This window comes from Choloepus didactylus, chromosome 7 (assembly GCF_015220235.1).
Source record: "Choloepus didactylus isolate mChoDid1 chromosome 7, mChoDid1.pri, whole genome shotgun sequence".
Classification (NCBI taxonomy): domain Eukaryota; kingdom Metazoa; phylum Chordata; class Mammalia; order Pilosa; family Megalonychidae; genus Choloepus; species Choloepus didactylus.
Genome location: NC_051313.1, coordinates 33,079,850 through 33,092,136, shown reverse-complemented (window position 1 = coordinate 33,092,136; position 12,287 = coordinate 33,079,850). Strand labels below are relative to the sequence as shown.

Sequence of the window (12,287 nt, the reverse complement as noted above, 5' to 3'; positions counted from 1 at the left end):
ACTTAGAGACATTAATTACATTCACAATGTTGTGTTACCATTATCATCACTCATTACCAAAATTTTTCCATCAACCCAAACAGCATTAACTGCCCATTGCCTACCTCAACCCCAGTCCTTGGAAACCAGGAATATTCTAGTTTCTGACTTTATGAATTTGATTATTCTATATTTCATATCAGTGAGATCATACAATATATGTCCTTATGTGTCTGTCTTATTTCACTCAACATGATTTCTTCAGGATTTACCCATAATTTCACATGAACCAGAGCTTCATTCCTGCTTAAGACTCAGTAATATTTTATTCTATGTATACACCACATTTCGTTTATCTATTCATCAGTCAACAGACATTTGGGTTGCTTTCATCTTTTGGCAATTGTGAATAATGGCACTATGAACATTGGTGTGCCAAAATTTGTTGCACTCCCTGCTTTCAGTTGTTTTGGGTATATATCCAGAATTGGGATGTCCAGGTCATTGGTAATTCTATACTTAACTTTCTGAGAAACCACCAAACTGTCTTCCACAACAGCTGCACCATTTTATATTCCCACCAACAAAGAAGGAATGTTCCTATTTCTTCACATCCTTTTCAACATCTGCTATTTTCCAATTTTTTAAATCATTCTAGTGGGTGTGAAATGGTTATCTCATTGTGGTTCTGATTTGTATTTCCCTAATGACCAATGGTGTTGAACATCTTTTCATGTGTTTTTGGCCATTTGAATATCTCCTTTGGAGAAAAGTCTATTCAAGACTTTTGCCCATTTGTTAATTAGGTTTTTTGGTTTGTTGTTGTTGTTGAGTTACAGGATTTCTTTATATATTCTGGGTATTAAAACCCTTATCAGCTTTATGCTTTCATATATTTTCTCCCATTCTGTAGGTTGTCTTTGTACTTTCATTTACAAAGTCCTCTGATGGAAAAAGAAGTGTTTAATTTTTTTTTTTTTTTTTTTTTGGTTATCATTCCAAACATGTATAACCAATGAATATGGCCTAGGGTTTCTGTTTTGGTATTCATTTCAGTAACCTGAATCCACAGATATAAGCAGAATATAAGCAGAAAGGTACAAGTAAACACAGATTATACATTCAAATTTCTTTTCACAAAGGTCACATGTGCAGGTACCTGTATTCGAAGAAGTGTGCATCTAGGATCATGGCCAAACTTTTTAAATATAGAAGTATAGAACTACATCTTGAAAATATGAAGAGATGGTCTGCACACTTCAAAACTCAAATGTTGCTTATACCAGAGATGTGTGACAGCTACAGGATTCAAGTGACAAGCAATAAGATCTCAAGAAATTAATACTGGTCAAAGAGAAAAGGAATATTTTTTACATTTTACTGAAAATACATTGACTACTAGAATACTAAATCTAGCAGGAAATTAGGAAAAAAAATTACAAAATCTAAAGGCAATTACTTGATATTTTTTATTACTTAAACAAGAGCATGACATTAAAAGAAAACTGCACCTGCATCTTGATGTCAATCTCACATTAATGACATTCTCCAAAAACGAAATGCAACCAAAAAACTTCAAACTCAAAGTGAAGTCTGCAAGGCTCAGATTAAAATGTGGAATGTTTCAGATGAAAGTAATAAAAATACAATTGGATTTTTCTTTATTGAATGGAATCCAAAGTTGTTGACATTTCTTTGAAGGCTGGAACTACTAAATTTAATTTCTCTGAATGTTTCTACATATTTTTCTTAGTGGTGCAAGTTATCTTAAGTTACTTACGGAGTCAGTCTCTACAAAGCACTTCTGTCTGTTGCCATTCTGATAAAATAAAAACTATTCTTCATTAACTTAACTGTATCTGTATTTTTGTTATAACACTCAAACAGATTAACAGACATCTTTTATTTTTTTTCCACTGAAACAAAAGAGTACAATATTTTTTTCTATCAGTACTGTATTTTAAAAAGGTTAACACTAAAAACAAAGAACCATTATTTTCTTTTGAAATCATTAAGCTTCTCGAATAACTTAAGCTTCCTTCTGCCTGCGTTCTTCTACCAATTTATTCAGAAATTTCTTCAATTTCTGATAATGAGGAAGGCTGCTGCAATGAGTATTCTTTGCAACTTCTTCATTTTTGTGAAAGAGTGAACACAGCTTACAGTAAAACCCTGTTTTGCTTATCACATAGTCTATATCAACAGGAACATTGGGCTGATATGGTCCAATTCTATACTCATCTGGGATTGTATAGTCCTCCTTGTTTTCATCACTTTGGCCATCTGCATTTTCACTTGTATCTTTGTTGGGATCATCAGCATTCTCTGCAGATTCAGCACCTCGTTCTGTATTTTCCTCATTTTCAATTCCATTTTCCAATGCTGCTTCATTTTCTTGATCAAGTTCCTCCATCTTGTCCACCTTTTAAAACTTTTTCTTCACTGCTGCTGAAGAACTTGCATTTGTGTCTTTTTTCCACAGCTTTGTCGAAAGCTCCTTTTTCCTTTCAGATGACAAATCACTTACTTTTGCAAGATCGGTCTCATCTCCACTGAACTCCCACTTTCTAGCAGTGCTACTGCCTCTATTCTTCATCTACAAGTAGCTCATCTTCAGATTCAAGAAGCATGTTAGGTTCTTGTTCTGTCTGGTCATCGTTCATATCTTTCTCTCCATCTTCACCTGACTTGTCTTCTTGTTCTTTACCTTCACCTGTACTTTCAGTCTTCTGGGAACCATCAGTTTTGGATTTCTTATCACTTGGAGATTCTTTGCCATCTGGAGAATAAGATCCTTTTTGGGATTTATCTTTTTTCAGTAAGTCAGTGCCTCTGTTGGGAATCCTCAGTACCAATTTTTTATTTCTCAGACAAATCAACCTTCACACATCTCCCCTGAAACCAAAGGGCCTTTTTCAAACAATGATCAGCCATTGCCATGGCATCTTCTCTGGTCTCTATCTCAACACAGGCCTGACTTTTCACCCTCATCAGTATATAATTCTTTGTTTTCCCATAGGGCTCAGCAAGTTTGAGGACAGCACTATCAGAGTAGCCAGAATGGGGTAAATTGCTGAGATGTATCACACATCCAAGCTCTTGATTTTGATCAAAATTCTCATCTGGCCCCCCTTCAGGTTTCTTTATTCTTTTATACTTCTGGGACAAATGAACTCTCACTGGTTTGCCAAATACTAATGCTGGTGTGGTTGTATAATAATCAACTGCAGTCCGAGCATCTTCTGTGGTTGCCATTTCAGTAAATGCCTCATTAATTTTATTTAGAATCAGATGATGTGAAATAATTCCAAATGGTTCCACCAGCTGTAACAGTTGGTATCTCAAGTTTTTCCGTTGCTGAATATCCATGATGTGAACAACTCTGCTAGTTTCCACTCTGCCGTTTTGCATATGTCTTGGTCCTTGCAGGTTTCCATTTCCAGCACCCAGATTTCCTCTTGGTTCAACTGCTGGTCCCCTGAGATGAAATGAGGGAGGTGGAGGTCCCAGAATTCCTGGTGCTGAGTTTGTAGACTGCTGCAACATGAACAGATCCCCCATTGTGTGTCCTGTATCATTGCCAGGATTCCATTCTGGGTAGATTTCAAGAATAAGCTGGCATTCAGGACTGTGACTTGCTCCATTGATATGTTGACTCCACTCTTTACTTATCTTGGTGTCACACAGGTCCAGAAATCTGAGATTCTGATGGACGCAGATTTCTCACTCAGGTCAGGGCACCTGAAAATTCCAGGTGAAGACTTCCTGCCTGCCAGCCACTGTTTCCTCTCTTCGGGGGCCAAGGATGCCTTCTCTTCAAATCATGCAGGGATTGCATCTGCCAAAAATCCATAGCTGGTCCCTCGCATGTGTCCGGAGCTCTGCCGGGGGGATCCCCCCGGGCAGAGGCCGCAGGGGAAAGGGGAGAAGTGCTTAATTTTGATGAAGTCCCTTTTATCTAATGTAATTTTGATGAAGTCCCACTTATCGATCTTTTGTTGATCACGCTTTTGGTGTAAAGTCTAATAAATCATTGCCTAACACAAGGTCCTGGAGATGCTTCCCTGTGTTTTCTTCTATGAGTTTTATAGTTTTTCTTCCTGTGTTTAGGTCTTTGATCCACTTTGAGTTAAGTTTTGTATATGGTGTGAGGCTGGGGTCCACCTTCATTCTTCTGTGTATGGATATCCAATTTTCCTAGCACCATTTGTTGAAGAGAAAATTATTTCGCTATTGAGTGGAGTTGACAGCCTTGTCAAAAAGCAATTGACTGTAGATTTGAAGGTTTATTTCTGAACTCTCAATTTGATTCCATTGGTCTATAAATCTGTCTTTGTGCCAGTAGCATGCTATTTTTAAAAAATATATATTTTGTGGTTGTATTTTTCCTTATAATGACTGGGCTGAGCTGAACTATAAATGCATGTGTGTGAGTTTGCATATATTTGAAAGACTTTAATGACCATATTTATTCTCAGAATGACTTTTTAATATCTTTGTCTCTAGAATTATCTTGAAGGAAAAAGTTCACTTCTCTACAGATTTAATTAAAAAAAGTCATGATTTCAATAAAAGATATCATTGCTTTGAAATTTAAAACCATGCAGAGTGATGGCATCCTCCTGCACAGAGAAGGGCAAAATGGAGACCATGTCACACTGGAATTAAGAAGAGGAAAACTCCTTTTACTTATTTATTCAGGTGAAACTATTGGGTTAGGAGTAGCATGTTATTTTGATTAATATAGCTTTGTTATAAGTTCTAAAATCATGCACTGTGAATTCTCCAAGTTTGTTCTTATTCAAGATTGCTTTAGCTCTTCAGGGCCCCTTACATTTCCACATAAATTTGATGATTGGCTTTTCCATTTCTGCAAAGAAGGCTGTTAGAATTTTGATTGGGTTTGCATTGAGTCATTAAATTGCTTTGGGTAGAACTGAATATCTTAATGATATGTAGTCCAATCCATGAACACAGACCATTCTTCCATTTAGTTAGGTCTTCTTTGATTTTGTAGTTTTCCATGTACAAGTGCTTTATGTCCTTAGTGAAATTTATTCCTAGATATTTGATTCTTTTTCTTGCTATTGTGAATGAAATTTTTTCCTGATTTCCTCTTCATATTGTTTATTACTAATGTATGGAAAGATTGCTGATTTTTGCATGTTGATCTTGTACCTCACCACTTTGCTGAATTAGTTTATTAGTTCCAAACTAATTTTTAGGATTTTTCAGGGTTTTCTCTATATAGGATCATGGCATCTGCAAATAGGGAAAATTTTACTTTTCCTGTCCAAATGTCTTTTATTTCTTTTTCTTGCCTAATTGATCTGGCTAGAACTTCCAGTACACTGTGGAATAACAGTGGTGACAGTGGGCACCCTTGTCTTGTTCCTAATCTTAGAGGGCAAGATTTCAGTCTTTCCCCATTGAGTATGATGTTAGCTGTGTGTTTTTCTATACGCCCTTTATCATGTTGAGGAATTTTCCTTCTTTTCTCATTTTCTAAGTGTTTTCATCAAGAAGGGATGCTGGATTTTGTCACATACCTTTTCTGCATCAATTGAAATAATCACTTGGTTTTTTCCTTAATTCGACGAATATGGTGTATTATATTAACTGATTTTCTTATGTTGACTCAACCTTACATACTTGGGGTAATTCCCACTTGATCATGGTGTAGAATTCTTTTGATGTGTTGTTGAATTTAGTTTGCTAGTATTTGGTTGAGGACTTTTGCATCCATATTTATAAGGGATATTAGTCTGTGATTTTCTTTTATTGTGGCTTCTTTTATCTGGCTGTGGTGTTAGGGTGATGTTGGCTTCATAGACTGAGTTAGGAAGTGCTCTCTCCTCTTCAATTTTTTGGATGAGTTTGAACAGGAGTGGTGTTAATTCTTCTTGGAATGTTTGGTAAAGTTCACCAGTGAAACCGTCTAGACTTAGTCCTTTTTTTTTGGAGGTTTTTGATTACTGTTTCAATATCTTTACTTGTTATTGGTCTGTTGAGATCTCCTATTTCTTCTTGAGTCAGTGTAAGTAGTTTGTGTATTTCTAGCAATTTGCCTATTTCATCTAGGTTATACAGTCTGAAGTTGTACAATTGTTCATAGTATTCTCATACTGTTCTTTTTATTTCTGTGAGTTTGGTCGTGATATGGCCCACTTTCTTTTCTGATTTCACTTATTTGTGCCCTCTCTTTTTTCTTCTTTTTCAATGTAGCTAAAGGTTTGCCAGTTTTATTGATCTTTTCAAATAACAAATTTTGGTTTTGTTAATTCCATTTTTGTCTCTCTCTTTTTCTAGATATCCACTTGTAAGATTAGGTCTCTGATTTGAAATCTTTCCTCTTTTTAAATATATGAGCCACACATTTCCCTCTTGGCACTGCCTTTGGTGCATTCCATAATTTTTGGTATGTTGTATTTCCAATTTCATTCACCTCAAGATAATTCCTAATTTCCTATGTGATTTCTTCTGTGATGCACTTGTTGTTTAAGAAAGTGTTGTTTAATTTTCCCAACTTGTGAATTTTCCAGTTTTCTCCCTGTTATGATTTCTAGCTTCATTCCATTGTGGTTGGAGAATATACACTGCATGATTTTAATGTTTTTAAACATAGTGTGACTTGTTCTGTGACCTAAGGTATGTGTCTGTCCTGGAGAATGATCCAAGTGCACTGTATCAGAATGTGTATTCTGCTGCCATTGGTTGAAGTGTTCTATATATGTCTGTTAGGTCTAGTTGGTTTATATTATTATTCAAGTCTTCTATTTCCTAATTGATCATCTGTCTAGATGTTCTTTCCAATATTGAAAGTGATGTAGTGAAGTTTATTTTACCATTCTACTATTAATGTAGAACCATCTGTTTGTCCTTCAAATCTGTCAATAGTTGCTTCATATATTTTGGGACTTCGCCATTAGAGACATATATATATATTTATAATTGTTATGTCTTCTAACTGAATTGACTGTTTTACCTTCTTTGTCCCAAGTAAGAGTTTTTGACTTAAAGTCTATTTTATCTGATATTAGTATAACTACCCCAGCTCTCTTTTTGTTACCATTTGCATGGCATGTATTTGTTCATTCTTTCACATTCAACCTACTTGTGTCTTTGAATGTAAGATGAGCATATTGTTGGGTCATGCTTTTTTATTCATTCTACCAATCTCTACCATTTGAATGGAAAATTTAGGCCACTCACATTTAAAGTAACTACTGATAATGCAGGACTTTCTTCTGCCATTTTGCTATTTGGTCTTTGTAAGTTTTATAACTTTTTTGCTCCTCAATTCTTCTATTAATGCCTACTTTCATATTTAGTTGTTTTTTGTAGGGTACAATTTTTAGTCCCATCTCATTCCTTGTGTATTTTTCTCATATATTTTCTTAATGTATGAAAAAATATTAAGATACCTAAATCTATAACAATCGCATCTGATTTGATACAAACTTAAATTTAGTAGAATACAAAAACACTATTTCCATACCCCTCCATTCCCCCACTTTTCTGTTGTAGTTGTTATAAATTATATCTTTATACATTGTAAGTCCAAATACATCATTATTTTATGAATTTGCAGTTTAGAACCTGTAATAATTAAAAAGTGGAGTTACATACTGAAAGTGTAATACAATATTACTGTATTAATATTGTAATACAACTGTAATATTATAATATTACAATATTACAATACTGCCTATATGGATACTTTTATTGGCAATCTTTATTTCTTCATGCCACTTTGATCTACTCTCTAGTGTCTTTTCCATTCAGTCTGAAGAACTCGCTTTAGCATTGTTGTAGGGCAGGTCTTGTGGTGAAAAACCTCAGTTTCTCTTTGTCTGGGAATGTCTTGATATAAATTTCTTGGTTGGTAATTATTTTTTTCAGTCCCTTAAATATTTTTTCCCACTACTTTCTTGCCTCCATGGTTTCTGATGAGAAATTTGCACTTAATCTTATTGGGGCTCCCTTGTACATAGCATGCTGCTTTTCTCTTGCAGCTTCCAGACCTCTCCCTGTCCTTGGTACTCAACAGTTTGACTACTGTGGGTTGAGGCATGGTTCTCTTTGAATTTATCCTGTTTAGGGTTCATCGGACTTCTTGAATGTCTATATTTATATCTTTCTTTAAATTTGGGAACTTTTCTGCTGTTATTACTTTGAATGTTCCTTTTCCCCCTTCCTCTTTTCTTCTTCTTCTGGGACTCCCATAACGGATATATTGTTATTTCTTGATAGGGTCCCACAAGTCTCTTAGACTCTGTTCACTTTTTTTCATTCTACTCCCTAGCCTGAATCAATTCAATTGACTTGTCTTTGAGCCTACTGATTCTTTCTTCTGCAACTCTAATCATCTGTTGAAACCCTCTAAGGAATTTTTAATTTCAGCTATTGTGGTCTTCAACTCCAGTATTTCTCTTTGATTCCTTTTGAAAATTTCTCTTTATTGAAATTCTTATATTGCTTATTCATCATTTCCTGATCTCCTTTACTTCTTTCTCCATGTTTTACTTAATTTTTGAAAGCATATCAAAGATCTTCTTGTTAAAAGTCTTTGTTAAGTATTTGCAAAGTCTGGTCTTCTTTGTTGATGGTTTCTGAATACTTATTTTTTTGAATGACCTATCATTTCATGTTTCTTTGTCTTGCACTATTTTGTTGCACACTGTACATCTTAAAATTTTAATGTGCTAACTCTAGGATTTGGCTCCTAAGTTGTCTGTATCCAGCTAGTGATATGACAGAGATTTTCTTGAGTTCTAGGAGCTACAAAAGAAGCAAATAATGCAAAAAGTACCTTTCACAATCTTTACAAATTGGCTCTGCATTGTCTTGTGCTATCCTTCAGAGTTTAGCCCTCTTATCTAGAAAAATCAGCCCAACATGGGGTTTCCTCTGATTCCTCTGGAACAGGGCGATGGGGCCATGATGGTAGTGCAAACTGACTCTACAACATGCCAGGCAGGGAGTAGGGAAGGGGCCAACAAGGGTGCTATGAGCTTCTCCTACTGTTTTAAAGCTGCATTTTCTTGATTTGGCACATGTTCACTTTTAACTGTTTTATGAAGTTTTGAGATAGATGGCTTTCCCAGTATTTGCTAGTTGTTCAAAGATTCTGTGGTTGAATGGCACCCTGTATCTTGGTCCTCCTCTAAATATCTGTTTAATCTCCTTAATTCTAGAATAGTTTCATTCCTTTCTTTGTATTAGTTGACCTTGGTATTTTTGAAAAGTATAGGCCAGAATATTTCTCTTTTAAGTTTGATGGGCGATTATTCATGACAGATTAAGTTTATGCATTTTTGGTAAGAATATGCTGAACTTATGTGCACTTCTCAGTGATCATAATCAGAGGCATATAAAGTTGGTATGTCTCAAAGTTATTAGTTATGTTAGCTTTAATAATTTGGGTAAGATTTTGTCTGCCAGGGTTTTACACTATATATTTACTCTTTTGTTCCCTGTTATTTACCAATATTTTGTGGAGATACATCCTGTTCACTATGGACACTTTTGTTCACTAATATTAGCATTCATATTGAATTCTATCATATCTTCTATATTTATTACTTCATATTTTAGTTCAAGGAAAAGATTTCCCTTTTCATTTACTTAAATCAGCATAGACTAGGCATTGGCATACTACTGTGGGCCAAATCCTGCTTATTGCCTGTTTTTGTATGGCCCATGAGCTAAAGTATTTATAAATTATAATTGGTTGAAAGATAATTAAAAGAATAATAGTATCTTGTGAGACATAAAAAAATATATGAAATGCTAATTTCGGTGTTAATAAATGAAATTTTATTGGAATACAAGAACCCTATTAATTTATGTGTTGCCTATGGCTGTTTTTGCCTTATAATGGCAGAGTTGAGTCATTGCAACAAGAGAGGACAGAGACTGTATGTAGCATTCTGTCCTTTCATTATTTTGCTGCTTGTCTCACCACAAATCACAATGATGGATTACAACTCATCAGCATTTCAGGTGCCAGGTATATTGCCTCACCACAATTTTGATGAGAAAATTGTTTTCGGATGCCACACTTTAATGGCAAAGTATACTGTAGATTATTTTGTTATTGAACAAGATGGCAATGCACTGTGTTTATGTAATGACATTAGGTGTGCTAAAAAAAAAAAAAAATACAGTATCCATCATTACCAGAATAAGCCCTCACCAAAATATTCCTAATGCACAGGAAACAAAGGGCCATAAAAATTAGAAAATTTAAAGCAGAATATCTCATCACAGCAGGACTTCTCAATTAAAATGAGGCTGCAGCAAAAATAAATTTCTGAGTGGCTCCTTTGTTAGCTAAGCAAGGTAAGTCATTTACTAATTGTGAGTTAATTAAATTGCATTTGATTAAAGCTGCTGAAGTAATGTGTGCAGAGAAAATAAACTTGTCTAATGGTATTAGACCCACCCCATAGCAAATCTATTCCTCTCTTTAGTAGACTTGTATTACAAAAAATTATTTATAATTGTTAGTATATTTTGAATTTTTAAATAAAAATTTGTGGAAATTTGTCTTCTTTCTTGTTATACAAGTACCTACATGAATTCTTAATTTGCCTGTTGACCTGCAAAACCTAAAACATGAAATCTCTGGCCCTATAACAAAAGAGTTTGCCTACTCTGTATATAGAATCATATTTTCTTATGTTATTCAAGGTTTATAATCCATATTATCATTATTTATTTTAATATTAAAATTGTCCCTGAGTTGGTCAGATGCAATCCTTCCAAGCTGGTTCCAGTGTCCATTGGACATATCTCCAGGATTCTTTGAGTACTTTTTTACATTTTGGTACAAAAAGATGTTCCAGGCTCATTTGTACTCTCCCTGCCCCAGCTCTGCAATCAGCCCTTTCTCCTGGTTCCTCTAAATGGAGACTGGTATTAAGAAACCAGAATCTGGGCTTAAATTTTGATCAGTGCTTCTGCTCTGTTGTTGCTTTATGTAATGACTTGATGTGATGTGATTTGCTCTCAATGTCCTCAATTCTTTTTAAAAGATTTTATATCTTTTAAAAACATTTAAAGATATAAAAAGATGAGATGAACTGACTGTGTGGAGTAGGGAAGAGGAACAAGCCATTGTTTCAAAATTATTCAGGGCTTTCCAAATTCTTCTAGTTTGTCCTTCATTGATATTTTAGGCAGACCTTTATTGAAATAGAGTGCCTCTCCTAAATGTTAGAAAACAAATCTTTCACTAAGCATTGGAAAAGCTCATGGAAACCAAAAGAATAGTAGTAATCTCAGCTGCTAGAGGCACTATGTCACTGTCCAGCAAATAAAACCATTCCTTTGGTCACTTCATCATTTTGCCTAAAGGTCATGGATGTGGTGCTGCTTTTTTTGACCCTGATGCCATTGACAACTAGTCCAGATGCTTCTGATTGATAATCACTGGCAGAAAAACAGAGAGAGAGGAAAATGGAGAAGACTAGGAAAAAGACAGGGAGGGTGAGAAGGAGGAACAGGGAAAGGGAGAGAGAGAATAAGGAAAAGATATCAAGCATCTGAAAAGGCCTCTAAATCATTTGGTTCAATGAAATTTCATGTTATGAAATCAGGAATTCTTGGTTGAGCTATTCATTTTAATAAGCAATCTACCACCACTGTTTTCTACTCTCTAGGCTATATGACCCTCAAAAACTGGATTATGATATTTATTTACAATTGTTATAAGAAACAAGATACAGGTCGTACGTTTACAAGCTTAAATTGTCCCCAGATTAAACCCTGTTTTCTTACCAGTGAAGGATTGTGTACTGAAAGGATTAAAAACCTCCCCTGGGATAAAATTCTGTGTTTAGTGGAAACCTGAGAATCATTAGCAAAGGGTACCTTATGTAAGTAAGAAATGATTTAAAAAATCAGTAAGGCATGTAAGGCAAAGCTATAGACAAATGTCAATTATTGTAGAATACAAAAAAGACATGATGAAATCTCCTACATAATGACTGCCTTTCAAGAAAATATCAGTAGTAGAAAGGCATCATTTAGGAAAGACAACCCTGGGCATTAGAAAATGAATTTAAATGCCTAGTGAATTTGTAAGGTCTCTGGAACCTTCCATAGCCATAGACAGTTTTACAATATAAGAAAATGAGAGTATAACATAAAGACCTTGGAGAACAGACCAGGTATGAACACCAGCTCTCTAAGGTAGGTTTAAAAGGTTTTATTAACCCTTCCTCATGCCGAAAGCAGGACCATCCTCCACGTTATTATTGTAGCTTAAAAATACATCTTGTTGTTGGTTTAATAATTGCCAA

The 12,287-nt window shown here is 34.9% G+C and overlaps 1 pseudogene; it reads right to left on the bottom strand.

Moving 5' to 3' along the window:
* Positions 1–2,008: 2,008 nt before the first annotated feature.
* On the bottom strand, positions 2,009–3,555 carry LOC119540081 (annotated as a pseudogene).
* Positions 3,556–12,287: the final 8,732 nt, after the last annotated feature.